The following is a 26,503-nucleotide window of genomic DNA, read 5'->3' as shown; positions in this document are numbered from 1 at the left end:
CTGGGAAGAGAGAAAATGAAATTGCTCTGTTAGTGCTGCACCCTGCTTCCTCCAGGCATTGGGCAGCATGCGTCCCTTTTCCAATAAAAACATAGATTTCTCTGGGTTGTGTGCTTCCCTCCCTTCCCTTTGCTGGCATTTCACACAACTGCCTTACTTCTAACACGTTAGAGCATACATGAATTTTTTTAACCAGCAAAGTAAGGAGAAAAGAATTTGATTAAGCTTATTTTTATGCTTACAGGAAATATAAAAGACAAAGTGTTCTATGTTTAAAACAACAGCATATGCAGCTTCTGTGCACATCAGAGAGATCCCTACAAAGCAGCACAAGCAGATACAAGATTATAAAGAAGAGAGAGACAGATGCAGATTTCCACGCGGAAAATCTCGAGTGACTCCAAACGCGATGGATATTAAAAAAAAAAAATAAAAATCGCGTTGTTGGGTAAGAATGGTATCAATGTATTCCAGCACTCCTGTGGACTTGGAGAGGCCCGGGACCAGGACCTCGGGGAGCGGCGATTTCATGAAGCGGGGCAATATTTCTTTCCGAGTACCCGCTACTTTCCCGCAGGCAGCGGGAGCGCGGTGACCTTTGGAACGCGCTGTCCCCCCGCACGTCCCCGCCGCGGGCCGAGGGCAGCGCTCGGGGCTCCGGCGCCGCCCGCACCTGCGCCCGGGCCGGGGAGCGCGGAGGGAGCGCGGCGGGGGCGGCCGCTCGGGGCGGCGGCGGCGGGCCCGGGGCTCCCGCTGTCCTCCCTCCCTGCCTCCCTCCCGCGGGGGCGGCGCGGCGGACGGGGCGGGCCGGGCCGGGCTCCACCGCCTCCCGCCGCCGCGCCGATTGGCCCGGCCCGCCCCTCGCCCCGGCGCCCAGGCCACCTCCCTCCCTGGCTAAAGCGGGCAGTAGGTGAGGGGAAGGCGGCCAGACGGGAGCATGGTCGCGGCTCCGCAGCAGCCTCCGCCGCCGCGCCGCGCCTCCCTGCCCGGCCTCCAGCGCGGCTCCCGGCGCCCGCAGCCGCGCGGGGCTCTGCGTTAGCGGCGGAGGCTGCGATGCACAAGCCGCCGCTGCCGCCTCCCGCCGCCGCGCATCCTCCCGCCGCCTGAGGACGCGGCCGCCTGCACCCCCGCGGAGGGAGGTAAGCGGCGCGGCGGTGCCCTGCGCCCGCCGAGCCCCCGCCGCCGCCCGCCCGCCGCGCCGGGCATCGCGGGGCTGGGGCTGCCCTGCGCCTGCGCTCGCTGCCCGCATTAAAAACTTCCTGCGTGCCTCCCGCTGCCTGGGGGGTGCCGTGCGGGGGCCGGCGGGCCCTCAGAATGTTGCTGTGATGGTTTGGGTTTTTTCCCAGGGTTTTTTCATCTTGGCGTGGGGGTCTCCGCCCCCGCCGCGCACCCACAACTTCAGGCGCTCGCTCGGGGAGCGGCGGCGGCCGCGCAATTCCTCCCTCCCCCCCCCCAGTCCCGGGGGCGGCGGTGTCCCCGCAGACCCCCATCCCTCCGGGGCGGGTGTCCCGGTGGATCCTCCATCCCATCCCCGGGCTCGCTCCCGGAGCCGCCGCCGAACTGCCTGGCACGGATCGGCGCGCACCCCGCAGGCAGCCTGCTTGCCTCCCTGCCTGCTTCCCAAACGCCTCGGCCAGCCCCGTTCTCTCCCTGTGCCTGGCATGCATGCTCGTTCCCCCTTCTTGCTTCTCCACATCCCCACGCGTGACGCACACGAGGAACTTTTCAGCACAATATTTCCTAAATATATATATGTATATATATTTGTATGTATATACACATTAAAACATTTCGTACGATTGCCATGCCGATGACATGTCCTCGCCGGTGTGAGGTTTGTTTGGCTGCTGCTGTGCTTTTCCATTGATGCTTTCTTTTTTTTTTTTTTTTTTTTTTTTTTTTTTCCCTTCCCTTTTCTATTTTTTTTTTCCCCTGAGGATTGCTTTCCTGTAACTTAGCTCCGAACCCGAGTGCTGCCTGGTGCCGCTCGGAGCACAGAGGCGCATCCCTTGGGTGCCGGTTTTCGGAAGGTCTGGCTTAGGCTGGGAGGGAAAAGCTACTTTCTGTTTTGACATTGAGTGGACGTGGCGAGCTGTCCTTGTCGTGTGAGGATGCAGGTCTGTGATCCCCGGGATTTTGGGTTTAGGTCTCTGTGCCTCCCCAGAGGGTGGAGGAAGGGACTTCTGGAGATGGATGGTGGTGTTTGTCATACTTCATAAACAGTGTGTGCTCATCGTCTCCAAGATTATTTTATATTTCCTCCTCTGGTCTCATTTATTAAACTGAAAATATCCCTTGAACACTGGGGACAGCTTTATTTCCTCACCACAAGCAAAAATGATGGAGCCCTGGTCATGTAGTTGCCTGCTTATCTTTTGTTACTGTATATGAAAACTGCATAGAAAAAAATACAGGATTCTGGTAACTAGATTAAGGGGGATTTAATCACTTTTCCATCAATGAAGGAAAAAGCCATGCATGTTTGCTGCAGGCTTATTACTTGTTTAAATGGAAGATTATATGGAGCATATTTCTGATAAATGAAGAAACTTTCTTTTTCCTGGTAGTCTTGAAAACAACTGAGCAAGTGTGTAGGCACGTGTGAATCTCTTGCACCAATTTAAACATGTTATCGGGTTCTTCTTTTGAGGTATTTTCAAAAACCCAAACTACTGTAGCTTTAAGGTGACTGCAGATAACCGTATTATTGTTTCTTATAATTAGCAATCTGCTGAAACTTTAAATCCTCCTTGAAAGATAGGATCTGTGTGAGAAAAGGGGTAGTGTTCCATAAGCTTTATTTTTTTTTTTATTGTTTGCCTGGAAACTAAAGCAACAGTATGTGTATTATTGTTGTATTCTGGCTTAAACTGGTAATAGCTTTATTTTTTTTCCCATGTGGAGAAAAATCAAGTACAGCAACATTTTACACTGACATTTATCTGCGTTAAACTTTAGTTATGCTCGGCAGGTTGTTTAATCTTCTCTGAGTAATGTTCAGGATTGTGGCTTTTTGTTTGTTTATTCTTATAACCTGTTCTTATTGTGTGTATTTCTAGAAGTTGTCTTCAGTTTAAGATGAAATATTGGAGCTATGCAAATAATTTAGTGACCCAACCAGAATGAGACTTAGCCTGCATATGTAAACTGTGCTTTTCATTGCCTTGTTTTGCATAGCTGTTTTTTTCCCATAACATCCATGTTGATATTTCCTAATAATGCCTAAGGTACTTTAATTGAAAATTAACATTTGGTGTTTGAATAACTAACTCTTTGAAAAAATGAGGGTATCACTGTGATTTATTTAAAAGTGGAAAAACATCTTGTCATACCAAGTACTTGTCTTGCAAATAATGACCTGTAACACTTAATTTGGATGCATTTCTGTTAATGTTCATTTTGCATACAATGAAGGTTCTTAAATGAACTCTGAAATACAAACTGGGCTCTTGGTCTCAAACTGCTTGACTTTCCTGCATTTGTTGTCTCCAGTAGCTTATGAAATGTGTGCACAGTGTCAACCTTTCCCTTAACAACAAAACCTATGAGCAAATGTTCAGTGTGAATTATATTACAGAAATAAAATATTCTATAGTTGTCATGGTTACAAATAGAGGCTGGGTTACTGGTTTTCATCTGCATGCTGGGGAGGGGGGGATCTAGTTTTGTCACTTTTTAATTACGTTTCTATTGAGTGATGGTCATACTTCAGATACCCAATATATTAAATACACGGCACAGTGAATTAGATTTTTGTCAAAGTCTTGCTGAAATGAAACAAAAAGTGGTGGTGTGCAGGAACAAACCCTTGTTCATTAGTTTTTTTTTTTTTGAAGCAGAAATCTTGAGGGAAGAAAGTAACCAGCTCTGTTTTGTCTTCATTTCTAGATTAGCATGCTGTCAGCGTTGCTGCTCTTCTTCAAACAATAATAAAAAGTATATAGTGTGTATGTTGACTGGCGATCTTCTCAATGAAAGGAGAGGAAGGCACGGATCTAGGAATTAGATGTGATTTTTGGGTTTACTGAGCGCTGTGTCTGGTGCTATCACTTTTAGTGCCTGTTTGCGAGCAGAATTCATTATGCCCAGGTTTGCTGTGATAGTCTCTCCGGCGTTGTTGCTCTGCTCCCACGCGTCCCCTTCTGCCAGGTAGCAATCCGTGGTGTCCCTGGGAGCTGCTCAGCTTTGGGCTGTGCTGGCAGCCACCAGGATCAGGACTGTGAGTGTTTGCAGTTGTTGGCGCTTATCCCAGTGCTGTGTGTCTCTTCTTCTCCGTGCTCATCTGCAATTCAGTCTTGTCCATGCCTACTTGTTTTCCTGACCTTTTAATTTAGTTCTGATACCTGATGGACCCAGTTCTTCTGAAGCATAGAAAAGAAAAGGAAAAAAAAAAGGGCCAAAAGAATTAATTTTTAATATTTTCCTTCCCTTGTTGCCTTTTTGTGTTGTAGTGGAAACTCACACTCAGCATTAGAGTGGGAAAAGTAACCCATGATCTGTAAATGGAGAGAGAAATTCCAGGCTGTCCCACCTTGTTTAACCCTTGTAACTTGCATCATACCTCTATTGTGCAATTTATTTTTTAATCTTAAAACTCATTTGGAGTTTTTTGCTGCGCCTTGAAGTTTTGGTCTCTCTTTAATATTTTTATTGAGGTTTTCTATCATCCCTTCTTTAGGCTGAGCACTGAGTTCTTGAACTTGAGTTCTTGTAATGACTTGTCTACTAAACTCCATTGATCACTTGGATTTGCTGCTGTAGACTATGGACCCAGCGAGCCCACACAGGTGAGGGCCTGATCCCAAAGCTGCTTTGTTTGCAGAGCCTCAACTTTATAGTGCAGCACTGAAGTCTGCATCATCTTCAGATCCCTAATTCTTTGTGCCGCAGTCGAGACTTCTAGCTGGCTAAAAATCTCAGCATAGGTGAGTGACTTACTTGGTCCTTCTGCTTTTTTTTTTTTCCTTCCAGATCTTCCATTTTGCACAGTTTGCTGATTCGGTAATCTTAAATATGACATAGGTCATGTCATGACATTAGGTTCTGTGATTTGTGTATTTAATCACTTCCTAAATGTACTCACCTCTCTGCAGAAGAAAGACAGTGTGAAAGCTAGATCCTAAAGCCCATAAACATACAAATTAGATAATATTGAATATACCTGCAGGTAACTGAATTACTGCATTAACCCTTTGTCATATTTTTAAAATAATTTCTCTTGTTTTATGTTGGCTTACTCAGTGTGGAGAATGATTTCAACATCCCTGTGTGCAGTTAACTCTTCCATAAAGTTACTTGTAGGAATGTGGAGCTCCTACGTGGAAGCTTAAGATGCTCTTCCCAAGAAGTAAACTGCCATCAGCAAATCCAAGTGTGAAGCTGTATGAAACATAAACAGCTTTGACATGCTTCTGTCACTTCTGTGTTTCCTTTGTTACCAGAAGTACAAAGAACTCCTCCTCAGCTATAAAGACATTAAAGGGAAATAGATTAGAAATCTCTAATGGGAACACCTTTCTGTCAGCTTTTTGCAAATCACCAGTGCGTCCCAGGGTGTGAATATGCATTGTGTACCTGGTACAGTGAAACCAGACCTGGTGCGAGCGGTGCCCAGAAGCCTGCCCCGTGCTGTTGTTATGCAGCCAGTTACCTCTGTGCTGTCTTGACCATCTGATAAATGACAGTAACTGAATTCCTAGTCACACTCTTCCATAAATAATTTTATGTTGTGGATTAGGATATGTGGAACATGGGACTGTTTTGTCTAATTTTTATGTGCTGCTTGCTTTTATTTTTTATAGTCTGTGATGCTTAGGATTGGGTTTTCAGGTATTCACAACTTGGATTTTGGCCATAATTGGTATTAACATCAGAAAAACACAGGTTTTTTGCTGGTCTTAAATTTCAGGTAAAGTATAGTACTGGCTTGCAATAATACTGATTCTGTGAAACAGTCTGCTGAAATACAGACAAAGACTTATTTTAAAATGAACTCAATGTTCCTTTTGTAGAATTCTGTGATTTGTGTTTTTGTTGAATTTCCTGCCATCCATTACAATATGCTATGTGATGTGTAATGTTAAGTGCTGGGATTTCTGTTCAGGTTTGGTTTTTGTTGGGTTGGTCTCCAATTTTAGAGCTCTCCATAAGTACAGGTAGTACACAGTTTGATTGGGAAGCAGATTATGTCTCAAGGGGTGCAATGGAACTAGTTCAGTGCAGCAGTTTGCAAGAAAGTCTGCCACTGATAAAATTCTTCTGCAACATTGCTGTTAAGTATGCCGTGGCAGGAGTGTTTCTTGGACTGTCAGTGTAGTTGAGAGATACTGTGAAGAATCCTTCAAGTTGATACGGAGGTATCTGAGGCAATAACCATGTTTGGTAGTAGGACTCAAATTCAGAAAAGGCTAATTTGTTGAGCTGGACTGTGTTCATATGTGTCTTCATATTTTTGAATCTTGGAGAGAGACTCATTAGCAATCTCCACTCCTGTTGTTTATTTTAAAGCCCCCCCAGACAAACCCAAAAACCTTCACCCCAAAACCAAGATCTGCATGACAGTGCAGACTTCAAAAATCCAGGGTTTAAAGTGTGATTTTTAGGCCTTTAGCTTCAGACACTTCTTAAAGTCCATGCTGATGAGTAATTAATATTTGAATCAGATAATTCTGCTCTAATATCTGCTTTGTCAGACCTTGTTGTAGGATTTTGTTTTTGGTCTGCTAAAACAATGTTGGTGGATTTGCAGATCGCAAATGCTATAGCTACTCAGAGAAAGGTTTATTTTCTGAGGCTTAAACATGTTCTCCCTTAATTAGAGGGAGAAGAATTTAAATGCAATTAGTTTTTCCAGCCACAGGTAAACCCCAGATCAAAAGGAGAAGTGAAAGAGTTCAGGAAGTTCATTGCAATAATCACACGACATGGAATAACTTTAAAGTGGATGCAGCTGTGTTTACCTGTTCTTTGAAATCTATATGTATTGCAAAGTTCGGTTGATTTGTAGCTTGTTGAGCACCTGAATTCATTAAATGATTCCTAACATATTGTATACTTCAGAAACTTCATTTTTCACTTTCTCTTGATTTTTTTATTGTCTCTTGCATGCCAAGGGTGGAACAATGCCAAATTGGAACACTTCATATTACAAAATGTTGTTGGGTATATAAATGTCTGGAAAATACTTCTGAAACTCCATGAAATGCTGCAGAATGAAGTTAAGCAATATCTTTTTAAGCTTATTCATTAACTCTTCTTAAAGTTTGGAAGAGCAGTGGCAGAGAAGCTGCTAATTCTGTATGAAGTTTCTTATGTTCTGATACAAGCAGTAGAGCACAAAAATATGTGTATGTGAAATGTATAAACTATTTCAGCTGTATTGACCTATAGACTATGAAATGGCTCCTTGGCAGTGCCTATATTCTTAAGTGTATCCTTAATATGGGGTGGCTCAGTAGAGCTCTTTGGCATGAAGTTTTTGCTTGGATTTTGAGGGTCAGCAACTCTTAATTGCAGTGGAAGTTGGTTCTTCAGGTTGAGGCTTTTTTACTTTTGAGTGGCTTTTACTTATTGAGTGACTTTTTTAAAAAACTAGTTGGAGGCTATAAGGGATATTTCTGAAGACTCCATGAATGAAAGAAGGAAAACAGTAGAAGAAACACTTTTCCTAAAATTTTACTGGTAGTCACTGGAGTAGGAAGAAATTTCTGGAAGGTTGGAGTAAGTGGCTGCTTGATTCTGAGATAGTGGTTATATTTCATGGGTTTTATTTAAAAACGATCATATAAATATCTACTTCAAAGATGCATCTTGTTTTTTTCTCATCCTTTCTTCTCAGTTGGGGATAGGAGTAGATGCAACAAAGCTTAGCCAGATGTTCCTCATGACAGTGAACTGCCCTGCTTTCCCCCCCATACAGTGGGTTTCTCCCCAGTTGTGCTAACAGCTCAATAGATTACATCTGAAAAGCCTCTCTACTAAAACAGACACTTTGCAATCCTTCCTACTCAGAGTAGAGAAATACCAGAAATGCTGAGGATATTGTGTGATGAGAGGTTATGAAAAATGCTGTGCCTTCTTCCTGTAGAAGGGCACAAAAAGTGTGTGACTAACACTCCCAGGTCATCTCTGACAGACTTGCTAATAAAATGCAAGGCAAAATGTTAAATGTACTGCACTGCCCTCTTTATTATGCTATTTTTGGCTGATCATATGAGGAAAGTATGTATCATTTAAACAAAAGTCACTGCTCTGTCTTCCCTTCTTTCTCACCCCCACACTGTTTCACATTTCTAAACATTGAGCATACCAATCAATATTCCATTAAGAGGAGAATTAACTTGGGAGAAGCTTGCATGTATTTGCATGTAGTAGCTTATTTCTTGGTCTGTGGCTTTGTGTTGTCTTTCCCCAGTGTCATATTTTCTTTTTTTTTAAGAACACTCCAAATATTTGTACAATTACTTCTAGTAGTGAGGTTTGCCGTGCCCCATCTTAAATTTGTCAATATGAATTGCTGGTAGAGCTGTCTGCAATGACCTGCTTGCAGGCAACATCAGTCAAATGTTTGTAGTTACCTTTTTGCTTCTGTTTTACAATAGCTGGGCATCAAGGTACTAGGCTTCAGATCAAATGTTGCCCCCGGTTACACACATGTAGTTAACAGAAATCAATGTTGCATAGGCGTAAATGAAAGTTGGGTTTGATCTTCGGTGAGTTAACTCTTATCTCTTCCACATTGATGCTAGTCTAGATTTTCTGCAGGCTGGATTGAATGCCCATTCTCAAATTCAGAATTCGTGAGGCTTTGGCTGTCTGTGCCAACATTTCATTCCTTATGGTCTTTGTATGAGACTGAAAGTAAAAACCTCCCGCTTGCTTTCTGAGGTCTGAGCCTCAGACTGCAAACAAATGTAATGAGATGTGATTAAAAGCTGCCTGTAGCACATAAGAGTGTGGGTTGTGGCTGCGTGGGACCTCCTGGGGAACCTCTCAGTTGATCTTGATGTGTGAATTGTCACAAGAGCTGCTGAACTGTGGACCAAATCCCGATCTAGTTAACACCTGTGGAGCTGACATATTCCAATATGTATCTGATGTTGCACCGTGCTTCTCTACCCTGAGGAACAAATCACTTGTGAAATTCAACTGTGAAGGTCTTGAGGCTGAAGAAAAAGTCTGCAAATCTCGGTAGATGACAGCAAATGCAAGAGAGGGGGAAGGAAATAGTTGCTGGTTTCTGGTGTGTATGGTCCAGCTGCTTCAGTACCTTTTCTTCTTTCCTCTCAGTTCTGTATTATATAAAATGGGCCAAATTTGTCTATGGCCCAGATCTCTGCAGTGGAATGAAGTTACATTTGGTACACTGAAAACATTAGGTAAATGTTCTACCCATTCTTTAATTTTATTGAATCTTTGAAATTCAGCCTCCTTCCTAGTACCTTTTTTTCCTTTTTGGAAGGAAAGTGTATTGTTATATGATAAAACTTCTGGACAGTGAGTTTTGCAACATCACAGCCTCATCTCTCTGGGAACTAAAAAGCAATGAGAAGTTGGGGTGAATATTTGAGTTACTTGGAGGAGGAAAGAAAAGGGCCTAGAAATGGTATAGGAATTAAGGAAATAATGAGGCTTGCCTGAAGTCCCTAACATATGAGATTGACTTTAAAAGTGGTACTTGGATACAGAACTGCAGCCAGAGATGAAGAGGAGAATTATTATTGCCCTAATGTTCTTTATTTTGGTTTATTTCTTTTTCCTCTGTCTCAGAGAGAAATTTTGGAAGCCCATTTGTGTGTGTTTAGGGTATGTTCTTGCTAAAAAAGAAATTGAAGCAAGTTTTCCTTAAATTCACTGTTTCAATATCACACTTGAACAGTTCACAGCAGCATCCTTCAAGCCTTCTAAAAACTATTCTTAGACAAATATTGTTGTTGCAGCAGCTGAGTTACTGAAGTATTGTATTTCAAGAATAATACAAGTAAAACAAAAAACCTAACCTTTGTGCCATGCTGGCATCTTTATTCAAAGAACTGCATACAGCTGCAGTGCTCCGATGGCAGAGTTGAGGGAGTGTGGGCTGGGGATCAAGAATGACGCCCAGTTGGGTCAGGTTGAGAGGCTTAAATACTAATTTATGATGGAAGTGCAGGTGCAGCTTGAGCCCAGGCATCTCCTGCTCGAGGTGATGGTTAACCAGAGCATCATCAGGCGCTCATATGGGGAAGCCAGGGGCTGGTTAGACTCTTGCTGGAAGTCCTTGTTGACCACTTCCTTCCCATTTTAGGCTGCACTGTTTAACTGGCTGTTCTTCAACTTTAGGAAAGCATGAACAGGCTCAGATTTCCTCAAGATATTTACTAAAATGGCATCACACACGACTTAGTAGAAGTCTTTTCCTGTCTAAATATTATCTTGTGAAATTAGAATCTATCAGTTCATGGCTTTCAGTAGACCAGGCATCTCTTGAATTTGACTATAGCCACTTCAGGGTTGGCTTAAGTGGATAGTTTTACTCTAGAAACAAAGCATGAAACCCTTATTTTTATGTAAAAGAGATTGCAAATTTAACAACAGTCAGAACTGTTCAGCCTTGGGCCATCTTGATTAGAAAATTGAAAGATTATAAAACCACAAGATTAACCACCAGGATAAGATCCAGGAAATGTCAGTGCTCATTTTACCTAGATAATATTACTTTTAATTTTAGGCAAAAATTTAAGATAAACGCCTGGGCATCGTGTGTATAACTATTACATGCACAAATAGACCATTTAATCTTGTCTTGCTATATCTAATAAAACAAATATGTTTCACTGTAACTGCAGTCAACATAATGTTTAGAGATGCTTACAAGAATGATTATCAGACAGCTCATACAGAAAAACACCAAGTGACAGCATTGCTCTGTGAAACTCATGGCCTCTGTCTTCAGAAAAAATGGTAAATGTAACTCTGAATCTCTGTGTGGGCTGATGGCGAGAAAAAATTTTACACAAAAAGTTTCTGATCTCTGCCAAGCCCGGAGCAGGTTCTAAGCATTGGTATCTGACCTGTCTGTCACTAGAGAGGAAAGGAGCTCTATACAGAGCAGGGATGCAGGACTTGGATAAAGGCACGTGTCAAATAAATGAGTGGGTTTTGACAGGTTGTTTTATTGTGTTTGTTTTTTTTGTTTTGTTTGTTTGTTTTTTCCTGAGGGCATGAGTGTTAAATCACGTAATTTCTTTAAACCCCAGAACAACTTTGTGGGCAAAGTTTTGTTGCCCAGAAACATCTATAAAAAGACAGAAATGCTTCACATTCTGTGTGTGGAGGAAAGTTGCAAGTATTTTTGCCATAAAGCAACAGTTAACTGCAAATTGTACTGTGGAAGCTGGAAACAAATACCTAACCATCCTGATGAACCAAGAAAGTGCCATCTTCTGTATGAAATGGAAGCACAAAGACCTTCCAAGGAACTTTGGAAAGTAGTGGAGTTCTTCCATTTTCCTTCATGTGACCTCAGTGTTCTAGTCTGCCTTTTTGTTTAGCTGCCACTGTGAAGCTTTGCTGTTGCATACACCAAAAAAAAAGAAAAAGAATCCCTAGAAACTATGTGGGGTCATCTTGAGTTCTGTGTGTAACTGCAGCTTTTTTTGGCTGCTGTAGGGTCAGGCTCGTGCAGTCCCATCTGCCTGGTAGCTCTCCTCTTCCAGTGTGGCTGGTTTGCCGAAGCAGTCTGCTTTACATATTTATATAAATATTCTCAGAGTAGCTGTACATGCACTTTGCTCCCAAGTTGCTGCATTATTTCTTCTGTCACTGCATCTTAAACCTTCAGCTCTCTTTTTTTAGGTTTATCTTGTTTCAGATTAATGAAAGCACCACCCACAGTTATTGAGCATCTGAAGGATAAAACACATCGTGTTAACTTCAGTTTATATTTGAAGGTTTTTTTATCAATCTTTGATTATTCTGTTGAGGCAATAAACTCTTCTGGAACAAGGGCTGTTATTTTTTTGCCTGTACAGTTAGAGCTGCCTCCCTAGTTGTGCCTGGTGTTTTAATAGCACAAAAATGATTCATAAGCTCTGAAAATGCTGTTCTTTTCCACCCTTCCTTTCTCCAGTTCAGTCGACAAAGATTCTGTTATGCTGAGGCAAAGCAGAACTTCTCTGTTTCTCTTAATTAAAAAGTATTTTTAAAGATGAAAATACAGCCTAAAGAGGTGAAATGAATGTTACAGAATGTTGTGATTTTTTAAAACTATTTTAACAGGTTTTAAAAAACATTTTGAGATTATTCTAATCCAGAGATAGTGAGCAGTAAAACAGGCTTGTTAGTCAGGGGTGTATCTGTTACTTCTGGAAGGCGAGTATGTGCTTTGTCTCACTCCATTAAAAATAGTAATCCCAGGAATATGCTGAAGGCTCCAAACTATTTCGGAGGTGGTTGTTGATGTAGAGGTCCACAGTCACGCCCACCAGAGGGCATTTTATCACCAGTTTCTTGGGGAAAAAGTTTTTTTCCTTAAGTCATGAATAAAGTAGTAAATATTGGACGGGAAAGCAATGTATGAAACATTGTACAGATAGCTTTTTTGTTTATATATAAATACATATGCTTATTTCCTGGCTGTATTTATATGTAAATAAGTAATGATGTAGGCTTGAATGGTTGGGTTTCCCCTCTGCTTTCTAAATACTTTCTAATTTTACTTAGGGATAATCTGGGGAGAAAGGAATTCCTTAAAGCTCTCCCACAGCTGGTGTAGCCATTGGTTACCAGGACACTGCCCTCCCTTCCACACAAGTGCAGCAGATGCTCTGGATGATTGCAGTGTAGCCTTGCTCCCCCTCTCCAGGGCACTCGGAAGCAGAGGCTGCTGTTCATGAGCCCTACTCCTTTAGGAGGCTGGAATTTGTGAATATAGTTCATAGTGAAGCCCCTGAATCTAAAGGAAGCACTTGGCAGCTGGGGAAGTGTACATCTGCCAGATGGACCTGACATCTTGTGTTTGGCAGCAGTTAATGCTAAGGCATGATATGCAGAATACAAGGATGACAGCTAAGAAATGAATTTTTATTCTAAAAACCGTGTTTTGATTTTGGTCTTTGCTCTTTTACTCATCTGTTTTCCATTATGAAATAAAGCTCTGCAGCAAGGGAAAAAAATCTGCTCCTGAAAATACCTTTTCTGGCTGGTTTTCAGGGTGTTTCCTCATGAAGCTGACATCTGTGCTGAAGGTTGGGCTGCCCTAGTTCAGATGTGCGACCTTCGTCGGCCTGATACGGCACATAAAATGTGATTAATTCCTTTCGATTCCCTATGGATAAATAGATTCTCTCCAGCAGAGCCCCTGTGACTTGTTTGCAGTCTCAGCAGAGGCCTGGGGTCATCTGAGACCAAGCTGCAAACCCTCTGAACAGCCTGTGCTGGGACATGTGGGCAGAGCAGTGGTAAAAGCCTTTCTCTTTGCAGGACATTCTCTTTGTCTGTGTGGGATATACTCTGAATGGTTTGATTGGATATTTGGAGACTTTGTGATCTTTGAGAATGTGGCCCTTATCCACAGGGGATAGTGATCTTGTTTGGGATGAAGGGAGGCCAAGATGCAAGGCAAGGGCGTAGTTCTTTGGAGCACAACCTCTGGGGAGGTGCCTGCAGTAGGGATGGCTGCTCTGTCTTGTGTGCTGCTGGTGGGGAGGCAGAAGGTGCTGTGGCTTCCCGTGATCCCAGGGGTTTCATGGTGCTCTGGTCTGAACATTCTTCTATGCAGATAGGGTGAAGGCCCTCAACAAACAGTGGCTGTGGGGCTGTGTGCAAACAGTTGCTCAGACCTTTAAAATGATTGCAATGATAAAGTGAGGTGATGGATTAATCAAGACTAGCTGTGCTTCATCAGCAGCAGGCAGTCTCCTACTAGACTATCTCAATGTTTTTCAGCCTGTTTTTTCAGATGATATATCCTTCAGCCAGAAAGTATTTTTTTTTCAGCAGTGTTAGTGTCTGTGCAAATAAATGACCTATAAAAGAATTTTATTAATTCTCTAGGACTAAAACTTTGAATAACATTTTTAGCTAGATAAATTTGCTTTCTAGAACTGTCCAGATGATTTGATAAAGACCTATGTCTTTGCCACCTTGTCATCACTGAATTTAGTAGCTTAATATCTCTGAGGGTTGTAAAAGATACCTTGTGGTTAAAAGTTGAGAGAGTTGTGGGGTTTTATTACTATTTGAGGGCTCGAGTGTAAATTAGTGTTTAAAGGACTTTGGATGTGATTATGTATTTGGTTTCCTTGGGTTTTAATTTTGCCTGTGGTGATGAGCTGGACCACATATAACTGTGGGACCCAACTGTAAAGACTTAGGTGAGGGAGTGCTGTCGTAGTGGGTGAGTTAGTCTGCTAAGGACTTTGCTAGCATGAAAAAAGCCCAAATCTGTTAGGGTAAAAAAAAAAAAAAAAAAAAGTAGATGGCAGCACTAAGCTGTTGTGAAGGAGAGAGAATTTCAAGGTGGGAAAGATGAAAAAGCCTGTTAAATCTGCAATTATTGCAACAGTGCAGAGCTCCCGCAACATGATAGCAACTCATATTAGCAAAAGAACCTTGCAATCTGGTTTCCCTGCTGTTATGTTGGGAGTAGATGCTGCTGCTTCTTCTCCTTCTCATTAGTAAGGACCATGTGAGGTCTCAGTGTAACTCTGAGCTCAGACAAGCTCATATCTAGGTTTCCTACAGAGTGACTTGAGGATTTGACCTCATGGCTGTTTGTATCTTGGTGCTGACTTGTTAGCACTATTGTTATTGTATCAGAAACAATTCCTTTGCTTCCAAAGTATGTTCAAAGACATATATATCTTCAATATACTTTCACTGAGGTGTGTAGGTCTGTGGCAAAGTTCTGAGTTACTCATTCTGTTAGTAGGACCACATAGCCAATAGTGTTTTTTGACAGAATTAGCCAATACCAGACTGAAATCTTATAAAGATGCTGATTATTCTGCATTTGAATTAGTATTTTAATGTGCCTCAGCAGAAGCCTTTCATATTAAAAAGAACTACTTGTCACCTTTTGCTTACTTTGCTACTTTTCTCAGTCTGATGTCAGACACTGATTTAAGGCACCTCTGGAGGGGCAGGGGGAGGAGATGCTTGCCTTGGAGCCTGGGGACTGCCTTGCCTGAAATCTGTTTCTGAGCAGCAAAAGACTGTCTTTGCATTTTGTGAATTCCAAAGTAAAGCAAGCAAAAACTCAAGTTCACTGTTTTTGTTATTGTACTTAATGATTTGAGGCAGCAAATAAAGTAAGGAGTTGGCAGCATTGTGAGGGCAAAAAACTTGAATACTTTCAGGACATTCAGGTTTGAACAGAATGGGCGAAAATCCATGTGTTTTTAATTACCAGTCTAGCTGTTTCCAACGTTTTGTCTGACCAGCACTCTTTAGGGAGCAGGAGAGCCTGCTGATGGTGCAGAAGGTGAGCTGCTTGGACTCTAGTCAGGCTTGGTGCTGTGACAGCCTCCCTGGGGAAGCCTGTTTTAGTGCTCAGCCACCCTCTCAGTGAATAACCTCTTCCTAGTGTCTCATCTGAACTTTTTTTGATCTTCTTTTGCAAATGGAAAACTAGTTGTGTGGATGGATATTTACTGTAGCTAATCAGAAAACCCTCAAAATAATGTAAGAACTAATAAATCAACCAAAAGAAAAAACCCAACCAAAAAAACTCAACCCAAGAATTTTTTACATGAGTTGATTTGTAGCTTCTACACTGAAAGTAACTAACTTTATATGGTGGTGATTGCATGTATTGTTTGTTATTGTAAGTATTATAGGAATTTGGCAGGGTTTAAGACTGCTAAAATAAACTGTTATTTTAGGAAACAGCAAGTAAGTTCTGCTTCTGGAGAACTGGATATGTTTTGAGGACATTTTTAATATTACAGTTCTTGTACCTTCTTGAGCAGCTAAGGTAGTTAATTGATATACACTAGGAGTGAACTTGTTTATCACATAGATCTTATTGGCCCAGTTGTGACCTCAGAAAGATGGGAAGTAGGGTATTTCTTTTGTCCGAATTTAGGTTTGTGATACTCCCTTTTTAAAAAAACAGTTAACTTAGTGGTTTTTTGGGAAAAAAATAATCAGTGCTTTTAAAGGGCTCAATGTGTGGTGTCCAGATGAAGCTTAAAAACAGACTGACCATGGAGCTCCTAGACTTTAGGTCCGTTTAATTAAATACCTACTTCTAGCAGTTCCCAAGGGGAGCCATTTATGAAAGGAGAAATGATATTTTGATTTGGGCTGTTGTAATTATTTTTGTCTCACAATACCTGTTGGGGTTATCCCAGAAGTTTAATACCTTGTACCAAGATTTGTTTTATCCTACACTCTTTAATCTATTGATGTTCTTAGTCATATGTGAATGCTTTGGGGCAATTCTTGCTTTTTTTGGCCTTGACAACTTCTGGCTTCAAGCTCTGCAGTCTGGTTAGACATTTTTGAGACTATCTTATTTTTATCTCTTCTGTAACTCATAGCTTTTATTAAATTTCCCTTTGTTATGCAACCAAGAAGAGAGAAACTGAAGTTATGATTTCTCTCTGCTAGTCATGATTTTACATTTTTATTTCGTCCCTGAAGTCTGCTATCCAGTCTTCAGTCTGCCTTCAAATAAGCTTCTCCACATCCAAAATACTGTTGTTATGGTCCTCTGATCATTCTCTGAGTCTCCAGTATTTCCCATGGATTTGGGTGCCTAGCACAGAATAAGGAAGCAATACTGATGATTTGATAGTGGTGCTTCAAAACTGCATTATTCCTCAAGCTAACACACTGAAGGTTTCTTGGTATCATTTTCCCTGCCTCACTGAGCAGTTGTTGCACAGTTTTCTGTGACCTCTCCAGGCTGGTGCCCATAGGAATTTGCTGAAGGACTGAAAGTCTGGATTGCTTTCCTTGAGATGAAATTTCTTGTTAAACTCTGTTTATTTTAATGCAGGTTATCATTGATGTTTTTAATGTTACGGGTTTCCCTTTTGCTAAGATTAGTGGCTCTTCTGAATGGTTTTACAGATTTTGGGGGATCTGAATTGGATCTTATTCTAGCTTTGGAACTAGGCTAACATCAAGAAATTCTCATTTTTTGTGTGTATATCAAGGGTCCTGCAGTTCCACAGGTTTCCTTTCTTTACCAAGCTTTGCATCAGTAGGAGATGGTGATTTGCTGAAGTCTGGCTGTTCCCTTACTGTGCTCAGGATTAGACACTAAGTTTTGTCTCTTTCTGGTTTTACTCTCAGGAACAGATCATGGAGAGGAGAGGAAGGATGAGCAGTATGGCTCAGTGTACAGCATGCCCTCTCTCTCTGACAAGATGTGCAGTCCCTGAGGTTTCTGTCAGCTCAGGCCAGAGCAGTGGTATCTTTAGTACAGCCAGGCTTGTGTTTGAGTCCTCCAGGTCTACACATCGTGTGTGATGGATTCCCCCAGCTGAGCAATGCTTGTCTCTGCTTGTATGTCTCATCCCCATCCCACCTATTTTCCTCTGTTGCCTTTATAATGAGTCAAGTTGAATTTCTTTAAAAAAACTTGATACCCAACTTCCCTCTCTGGCTTTGACTTCTGGCTGTCATTTCTCAGGTGTCTGAACAGTTGCCTCAAGGCTTCTGCTTCTCTGTTCATTTGTGCTGATTTAAGCTGAACATGGCTGATTTATGAAATATATTTTAAACAAAGTTGGCTGAATAGCAAGGTTTTATTTCTCTCTTTTTCTGGTTTTTTTCCCTCCCTTCACGGGAACTTAATTACTGAGGGGTAGAAATTATTTTGGTGGCTGGTATTTTTCTGTTTTTATTCAATTTTCATGAAAATTAGATCCAAACGTAAGTACTGTGCATTTCCTTCACGCTGCAAATTCTAAGAAAATATCACTTATAAACAGTGAAACAAACAAATAAAAATGTATCCATTGCTTGTTTGCTTTGAAGTAATACTTGTATATAATCAAATGACTCCAGGAGCTGGCAGGCAGCTTTAAGAACAACATCAAATGTGATTAAAGCAAATACTCAGCTGGCAACCATTGGACCTTTATCACAGTTAAGGCTTCTCAGCATCAGACTTTCAGCACTCCTGAAACACTGTGAGAATGAATAAATAACCATCTTCAAAAAATCTGAGGTGATTGCATCTGTTTGGCCTTTGTCGTGCCGTTTCTGCTCTGTGACTTTCTGCATTTCTGCTCCATGACTTTTCTGCGTTTCTGCATTTCTGCAGTGTCTCATGTCAGGCTTTGCAAAGCTCTAGGAACCGGGAAGCTGAGATGCAGAGAAGGGATTTGCCTGAGGCGCTCAGATCAAATGTCCTCCCAGTTCTGGTGGCAGAAATTGCGACTTGCACGTTTCTCTCTAGGCTCCAGTAATCTGTTGTCCTGGAGGGCAGCGCTGTTTGTTTTTGCCTGGGCAGTCTCCAAGGTGACCTGCCCTCAGGGGTGGGTTGGTGGCTCTTGACAGCAGTGGGGAGGTGAAGTTTTGCCTGTGATTTGAGCAGGTTGTAGTGGTGATAATAAAACCACGTCTGCCCCACTGCCAAGGACTTGGCTGGCCTTGTAAAGATGAAATTTACTTCTAGTGTGCCTTTCCATCCTAGTCATCATAGAATAGACAGAGACAAGAAAATTTTATATATTTTTATATATTTTTTTTTTTAATTCTCCAAAAGTAAAATGGTCCTTCCCCTCAAAAAGATCAAGAAATCTTCTTTGTCATGTACTGCCACAACAATACCTGTGGCTTTCAGCACTTGGATTTTGCCACTTTACTTTGTGGAATACTTGTTCTTTATTTCAGTTGTACTGATTCTACTGGGCCATAGAATGTGGTAGGCTCCTACAGCAATGCCCTCAGTCTGCCCCAGTGTACCTCTGTGATGGCTGACAGTCACAGCGACCTTGCCAGGGAGCTGCTGAACACAGTATGCAAAGAAGTAGCAAAAAACCTATGGAATTGAGCCCTAGCAGGCAAAAAATTATTCCAAAGCTGTGACTGAGGCAAATTTTTCTGAGCTTGGCAAAGGAGGCTGCGACGAAGGTTGCCTTGGAACTGTCGTCGTGCTGAAAGGGAACTCATGGTCTTTGGCTTGGGTATTACAGGATGTTAGCATAGATTAGAGCCAGAGGGTCTTAAAGGGTTTGGCTGTCTTAGATAATTTTTGCTAGTGTGACTAGTTGAATTGAGGCAGCTACTCCAAACTGCTCAGTTCCTGAAATGAGGTGCCTCTTGCAAGGAGTCAGCAGTGTTCTGGTAACCTGGAAGAACATGGGTGACTAATCTGCAGTACAGTCACACCTTTGGCTCCAGTGCTGTGCAGGAGCTTGTGCATTGGCGCAGCAATGAATGGAGATGATGGAACTGTGTGCAGGGCCATGGTCTGTTAGAATCTGTCTCGATGAGTAGTCCTCATCCTATAGCTGCTGGATGGCTGTGGGGATTATTCTGTATTTCCCAGAGGTGGAATTTTTCCTTGTGAGTCATGAGGTAGGAAAAGCCCTTTACACCATTCTGGGTGTCTGATGCCCAGACAGCAGCAGCTGTCAGGCATCTCTTTTTTCAGTAGCACAGAAAAGCTGGGGCTGTGGGGGCAGCACTGAAGCTTCAGCACGAGGGTATCCTTAGAGCACTGGGCCGGGGCTCAGACCTCAGAGCAGCAGCAGGTACCCCTGCTGCAGAGGCAAGGGCTGTAAGTGCAGTATCCGAACAAACAGAGCGTTGGAAATCTGAAGCATTGTCCGGAAGGGAAACATCCACTAAAGGAAAGTCGGCTGTGCAGGAAGGAGATGATAGAGCTTTTCCTGTTTGCACTTAAAGGAGAATTAAGGGGATAATCTGCTGTGACAGCTGCCAGGTACCTGCTGCACTGCTGCCTTAGTGATGCACCAGTCCTTGCCCAGCACCTGTGCCTGCTAGCTGCTGATAGGGGGATGCAGCTATGGATGGCCCAAGTGGAAACACCACTCCTTTTGAAAGAAGGAAGAACTTGGTTTGTAGAGAATAGGAGAACAATTACAGATAGCAAAATGCTTCCTTATTGCATAGAATTGGTGAGTTCCACCTAAAGACAGGTTGTAGTATTGCTTATGCAATCCTGAAAAATTTCAAGAAAGGAAGAAGTAGCAATTGAAGACATTGTTCATAACTTGTGCTGAGACCTGTCAAGTCTTTGTGTTACTTGAATTGTTTTATTTCCATATTTTAAAACCGTCTGAGAAGGAAGTTACTGTCCAGCTGTCTTCCAGCTGTATTTTCATAAAGTTGACCCTGCTTCTAGCTTGAGAATATGTTGCCAATTACCTCCCTTTCTTTAGTTACTTTATTTTAATGCCTTGTCTCCTAGTTCTTGACTTGATGAGGTTTCTCCCTATCAGTCATGAACATACTTATACGAGTGTTAGGATAAGTCTTCAAGCTTTGAATGGTGGTTGTGGGAGAAAACATTTTAAAGTGTTTGACACTTTTGGGGGAACATGTTCTTTCTAAAAGTCCGGATGGGCCACGTTCTTTTAGTTGATGTAACCAAGCCAATGCTGCTGTGATCTGGCAGGACTTGCACTGACCTGAGGATGGAGAGGTCATGAGGTCCCATTTCCCTCTTTGGCTCTTGGTGTTTGACTGCCACTTGAGAACTAGACTGAGAGGCTGTCATAGGGCAGCATTTCTTGAAGTGACCTGCTTCTTTCATCTGGCAGTGACACCTCACCCAACTAACGAGGCTCTATGTGCCAAATTATGTGTGTGCTTGGTAGCTCCAGAGTCCAGACCATAATCTTTTTGTAGAATAGAAGCCAAACCCCGGAGCTGGGCTGGTCCCCTGTAGTTACCAGCTTCCTGGCTTATAATCTTCAAGTAGGGCACCCTAGATCTAATGTTAATTATTTGTCTGTGCAAGCTTTCATGTACATCTTAACTAAGAGGCAAGGGTTTGTGCTTTCAACATGAGAAAGGTCAGGGTTTACACTGTCCTATAAAAGCTTGTGGTTATGGACTGAATTCCTTGCTTTTGATGTAAAAAAACCTCAGAAAATCAACAAACTAAAATCAACACTCTTAAGCAGGTATCCCTGAGAAACACGTTGGGCAGTCCAAAAAAAACTTCTTACACACTTATGAAAGAAAGTGCTGAATGTTTCCAGAAATGCTGTGTGTTACTCTTCTAGCAAGTTCAGTAGTTAAGCAATATTCTAAGCAGCGCAGCAGTAGGGAAACTCCCACTGATGGAAAGCTTACTTAAACTATTTAAAAACTTAAAATGGTAAAATCTTTACTTAAGTCAGAGGAAAATGTTGAAATGTGTTATTTTACAGTAAGGGATTTCCTTTTGAACCCAGCTGGACATTTTTAGCCTGAAAAGAAAATCAGTGGCACAGGTAGATACCAAATCTGTTCTGCAAAGAGCTGTTAGTCCTACTGGAAAGATTCCTGAAATGAAAACTTCTCCAGCACAATGAAGTACCACTAGTGCATCCTTCCCCACAGTGGAAGTTGAGAAACATAAAATGTGGAGCATCAGTCAAACAGTTTTCTTTGCTACTTCATTACTCATGAGAGGGGGCTGCCAATTTTTGCTGTATCAGTTTGTTTTGGGGTGTTTTTTTTTGTTGTTGTTATTGTGTTTGGTTTTTTGTTTTGTTTTGTTGTTTTTTTAATAGTTCTGAGGAGAAGTATAATAGTAATGGGAGTTCAGCAAACTTCAGCAAAATAGACAGGCAAAGTAGTCTGCTAGGAAGTATCATAATTAAAAGCAAACTACATTTGTCACAATAAATGAATGAAACAGAGTTTATGGTACATTAACTTGTTTGCTTACTTGCATGTAACCAAATTTTTTTTGGATTAGCAATTGGTGTCCCGCTCATTAGTGAATGTTAATTAGCTTCAATTGTGATCCTTATTGGCAAGTTTGAGAAGAGAGAGATAAAAGGAAACAAGTTATTGGGACCAGGCTCAGTAAACTGCTAAGTGCTCTTTGGTTTGATCTGAATTTAAAGGAATTATTTAAACTTTCCTTCAAAACGGGAGAACCAGCTACCTGCAGCCCACCAGGATGGCAGCAAACTTGCATTGTCTGTCACAGCCCAGCTGCTCTGTGATTCAGATTTGATTTTTTGGGAGATGCTAGAGGTGTTGCTGACCCTCCTGTGCTGCCAAACCTGGGCCAGGGTCTGGCCTTCATCTCTCCCTGTCATGCTGTGGGGTGAGCAGTGCAGCTCAGCTGCTCTTGTGTTCCACCCTTTGGAGCTGCAGCTGCTTCTCCTGTTTAAGCACAGCTTTTCCAGAAGGTACAAAGTGAAATTGGGGCAAGTCTTGCCAAATCCTTTGCTGACTCTGAGGCTGTGAATACCATTAGTGAAAACTGACTGTAGAAGAAATTCTCATGTTGCTGTTGGGAGAGGTAATGGCTGTGTCTGAAGGATTTCCATGCTACTGACGTGAGGAACGAGGCACTGGTTTGTGTCACAGTCTCAAGCCAAATTCCTGCAACAGAGCAGGCTTCTACATGTGTTTGAAGGTGGCAGAGAAGCTGTTTTGGCAAGTGCATTAATTCTTGCAGAATGATTTGGTGGGATGGAGCTCTTCCCCCTCTGTATCAAGGAGGTTTCTCTCCCAATTGTTTAATTTTTTATGGGTAAGGTACAGGAAAGAAACTGCGTAATTCATGAACTGTATTTTAATCTGATGTTAGCACTTTGCTGTTCCATATGTCTTACTAGGTATCTCAGCAGTTTTTTTGGGTAACAGTAAAACACGAATCAAGCCACTCTTATCTCTTCTTGCTTCACCAAGCAGGACTCAAACGAGGAGATCAGTACGGTGATCCCGAGCCAAGAGCCTCAGAGGTTTTTAGCAAAGACTGCAGCGGCAAAGACACTGGTGAGGTGACATAGCAGAAGCGTCTGAATGTATTTAACATTCAGAATGTCAAGGAAGAAGCCGTTTTTACTCATACCTGAATGTTGTTTGTCCTAGGTAGCAGGTAAAGGAGCTTGCTGCTCTCTTTGAAACACTTGTTGATCAGTGTCTTCTGCCTGGCATAAATGTCTGTACCATCTGTGGCCAGGGATGTGTTCCTTTTTATTGTCCTGGTGAACTTGGCATAGTATTGGTGCTTTCTTGTATAACTCTTAATTAATCTCGCCTGAAGTGTACTTTTAATATTCTATGTTTTGTCACCAAACTCTTACTTCTATTAGAAATATGATAGGCATATACAATTAGTGATGTTTTTTGAAGAAGAAGAAGAAGCAGTTTCTTTATCTAGAGAAATATGATGAGCAAAACCAGGTTGAAAGGAGTTGGTTATACTTGGTCTCCAGTGCAGCATTAGCTTGCATACTGCTGACAAGTTTGGAAGATTACAAATAGCTATTTTTGATGCTAAACCCCTTATTTTCAGAGTATTACAACCTCACTCTAAAAATGCTGAAATATTTCCAATGGCTTTAAAGAGGTACAAGTTAATTTGAGAACCTATGGTAAAGCAGATTGATTAGTAACTTGGGGTTGTTAGAGCATGAAGAGCAATGGGATGTCATAACTCTCTGGAAGAGTCATCTGTGTCTAACTGAACTCAGGATGATGTCATATCCCAAGCCGTTCTGTGATCACTGAAGTCTGCAGAGGTAGATTTTCCCCTTAGTTGTCATGGGGAATCATCTGGATCAACTCCAGGCTGCAACTTGCTTGGACCTTCTGGTCTCTGGCTGAGAAATTTTCAGGCATGCTGGAAACATGGTTCATTTAGCAAGGCTTATCAGTAAAGCCAAGAGCTGTGTCAAGGTTAGTATTCCTGCCTTAGAGAAGGTTTCTTGCATTATTTCCATATGAGAATATTTATTTTGTTGTGATTGATGGCCAGTGCTCAACCAGAGCATCTTGGGTTGTGCAGAGCTGAATGTTTGAATCCTGAGCTGTCAGGTGCATGGCCAATGGTTGAAATACCAAGATTCAAATTAGATACCTTCATACTGAATGCAGTTCAAGGAATCACAGAATAGTAAGGGATCTTTAGAGTCTAGTTCAATCCACCTGCCATGGTCAAGGATGTCTACAACTACATGGAGCCCCATGCAATCTGACCTTGAGCTTTTCCAAGGGGCATCTGCCACTTCTCCACAGAGAAAGATGTGCCAGTGTTTCACCATCCTCATTGTGAAAAACTTCTTTATATTGAATCTAAATCAACTCTTTTATTTAAAATTATTGCTTCTTGTCCTATTGCAGCAGGCCCTGCTGAAAAGTTTGTACCCATCTTTCTTGTAGGCCCCCTTCAAGTACTGAATGGTCATGATAAGTTCTCCCCAAGGCCTTATCTTCTTCAGACTGAGCAACCCATCTCTGCTTTTCCTAACAGAAGAGGTGTTCCATCCCTCCAGTCATTTTTGTGGCCTCCTCTAGACCTACTCTAGCAGGTCAATCAATGTACTTTCTGTGCTGGGAGCCCCAGAGCTGGTTGCACCACTGCAGATGTGGCCTCAAGGTGGAGTAGAGGGGCAGAATCACCTCCCTCTCAGTTGATCAGAATTCCTGAGCTCATGTCCTTGGGATAAACTGGCTGTAGGAACAGTTAAATAAGTTCTCTTGTTGTGCTGTGAAAACACTGAAAGTGCCTGTCTTGGTCCAGTCCGATAAGTGGAGAAGTAGAAGTGAGGCTCTCCTAGGTTGTGCTCTAGGGTAGCATCAGCCTTTTTGCACCACTTGGACTCAGCTGGGCTTTGATTTTTGTAGCTGTCATTAAAAACTTAAACACTGAACAAGGACATGATTGCAAGAATATTATATTAGGATTATTCTAATAAAAACCATTGGAGTTGGGATTCTTAAAACCCATTCACTAGGGGTGCATCAGTTCCTGTCTTGATCTAGTCTCTGGGATTTTTTTAAGCTGACTTTATTCTGTGTAAATTAAAGCCAAAACTGCAACCAAACTCATTCTGAGGAAATTACTAGACTCCATGGAATTGAGCATAGTGCTTCTGGTCTTCTAAAATCATGCTTTCAACTTCTGCTGCAGGAATATCAAGTTGAGACTTTCTCGCAGTCATTTAAATCTTGCTGAGTGCTTTGAGTTTATCAGCAGGAGTACATGATGTGTTCTTCCCTTCCTACCCTCTACCCCCTCCCACAACTTTTTATTTCTGCATGATTCGCCCTATGGGATATAAAATAAACATGCTTGCTCCAGAAGGCTCTGTAATGCAAGGAAGAATAGAGATCTGCTCTTCCCATGGTGACAGAATGCCTAAATAAATAGTTGCCAGTATGAGCATAGAAGCTGGAGTAATGGTAGTTTAACCACTAGGAAATGTATTCAAAGAACAATTGGTAGTAGAAGAAAATAAGCTAAAAATAAGTATGCCCCTTCCTAATGTTGCATGGTGGGTAAAAAGGAAATATTTATCAATTTTCTATACCTCCCCGTCCTCCCCCCCTTCCTTTATTTGAAAATTCTCATTCAAAAGCATAAGGGGATCGTCAACAACTGGGTGCGCAACTGTAAGTATTTTTTTTTAACCAGTAACCACTTTTATAATTGGGAAATACTGAAAATAGCTCTGCCTTTCCTGTAGGAGGATGGAAAGTGCTGCAAAACGAGATCTTCCTCGCAGAAAAATGTGTCCCTTTGTTTTAAAGACAGCAGTAAAAGGATTTGTTTTAGGTGTTAAATATGTCAGCATTGTAAAGAGCCAGCAACCCACTTTGTTTTTAAATGTTTAAATAATTGTTCCTATGCTATGCTGTGGTGAATTATGATTAATTATACAAGTCACAACTTGGTAAGAACAAACCCATTAATGAAATACTATATTCAAGGGTTTGTTTTTCTGCACTTTTTTTTTTAATTTGTGAGGGGTTTTTTTATTTAAAAAAAAGGCAGGCTAAGAGAGGCCAGCTGGCACTATTACAGAGTGATATGGGAGAGCTGTGAGCATCGAGGAGGCACAGCGTGACGGAAGGCAGCCAAAAGGATTAAGGTATCTTAGAACTTCTTTGCCGCAGGCTTAGTCTGATGGCAGAGGGAACGTGTAATTCCTGCTTTATTTTATTTGTGGCACAAGTGAGGAAGGGGGTTGGAGTTCTGATGGCATGTTTTGAGGGATGGGGCCAGTGGAGCTGCTGCTGGGGCGTCATGCAAGTGCAGAGGGATAAAATGAGAAAGATGTTTTAGGTCACCTTTTTTTCTAAAGCTGCCGTTGTGTGGGTCTGTTGATGTAAAAGAATAGTGAATGGGACTGTCCAAATGGCAGAGATTTCAAGGGAGGATTGGGAGTAAGAAGAGTGCTCTCCTTCAGTATTGATGCTGGGTTAGTAGAACTATGCAAATATTTTCAATTATTTTCATTGGACATTCAAGGACTACAGTAGTCTCCTATATTAGACAAATGTTCCATTTAACTTGTAAGAGTTAAATGTCTGTCTTTTATTTTTTTAAATAAGCACCAATAATAAAGTAGTAGATATTGATGTC

General features: G+C 41.9%; 1 protein-coding gene across 4 annotated transcripts in view; it reads left to right on the top strand.

Moving 5' to 3' along the window:
- The first annotated feature begins 888 nt into the window (after nucleotides 1-888).
- KLHL29 (kelch like family member 29) overlaps nucleotides 889-26,503 on the top strand; it is a 387,930-nt gene continuing 362,315 nt past the window's right edge. For 3 of the 4 annotated variants that reach the window (XM_038131380.1, XM_038131381.1, XM_038131378.1), the window contains exon 1: nucleotides 889-1,139. The gene's annotated coding sequence lies outside the window, so the exon portion shown is untranslated. Of the gene's footprint in view, nucleotides 1,140-1,916; nucleotides 2,118-26,503 lie in introns of those variants that run through there. The other variant, XM_038131379.1, reaches the window with a different exon arrangement.

This window comes from Motacilla alba, chromosome 3 (assembly GCF_015832195.1).
Source record: "Motacilla alba alba isolate MOTALB_02 chromosome 3, Motacilla_alba_V1.0_pri, whole genome shotgun sequence".
NCBI lineage: Eukaryota > Metazoa > Chordata > Aves > Passeriformes > Motacillidae > Motacilla > Motacilla alba.
This window is presented reverse-complemented; position numbering and strand designations above follow the sequence as displayed.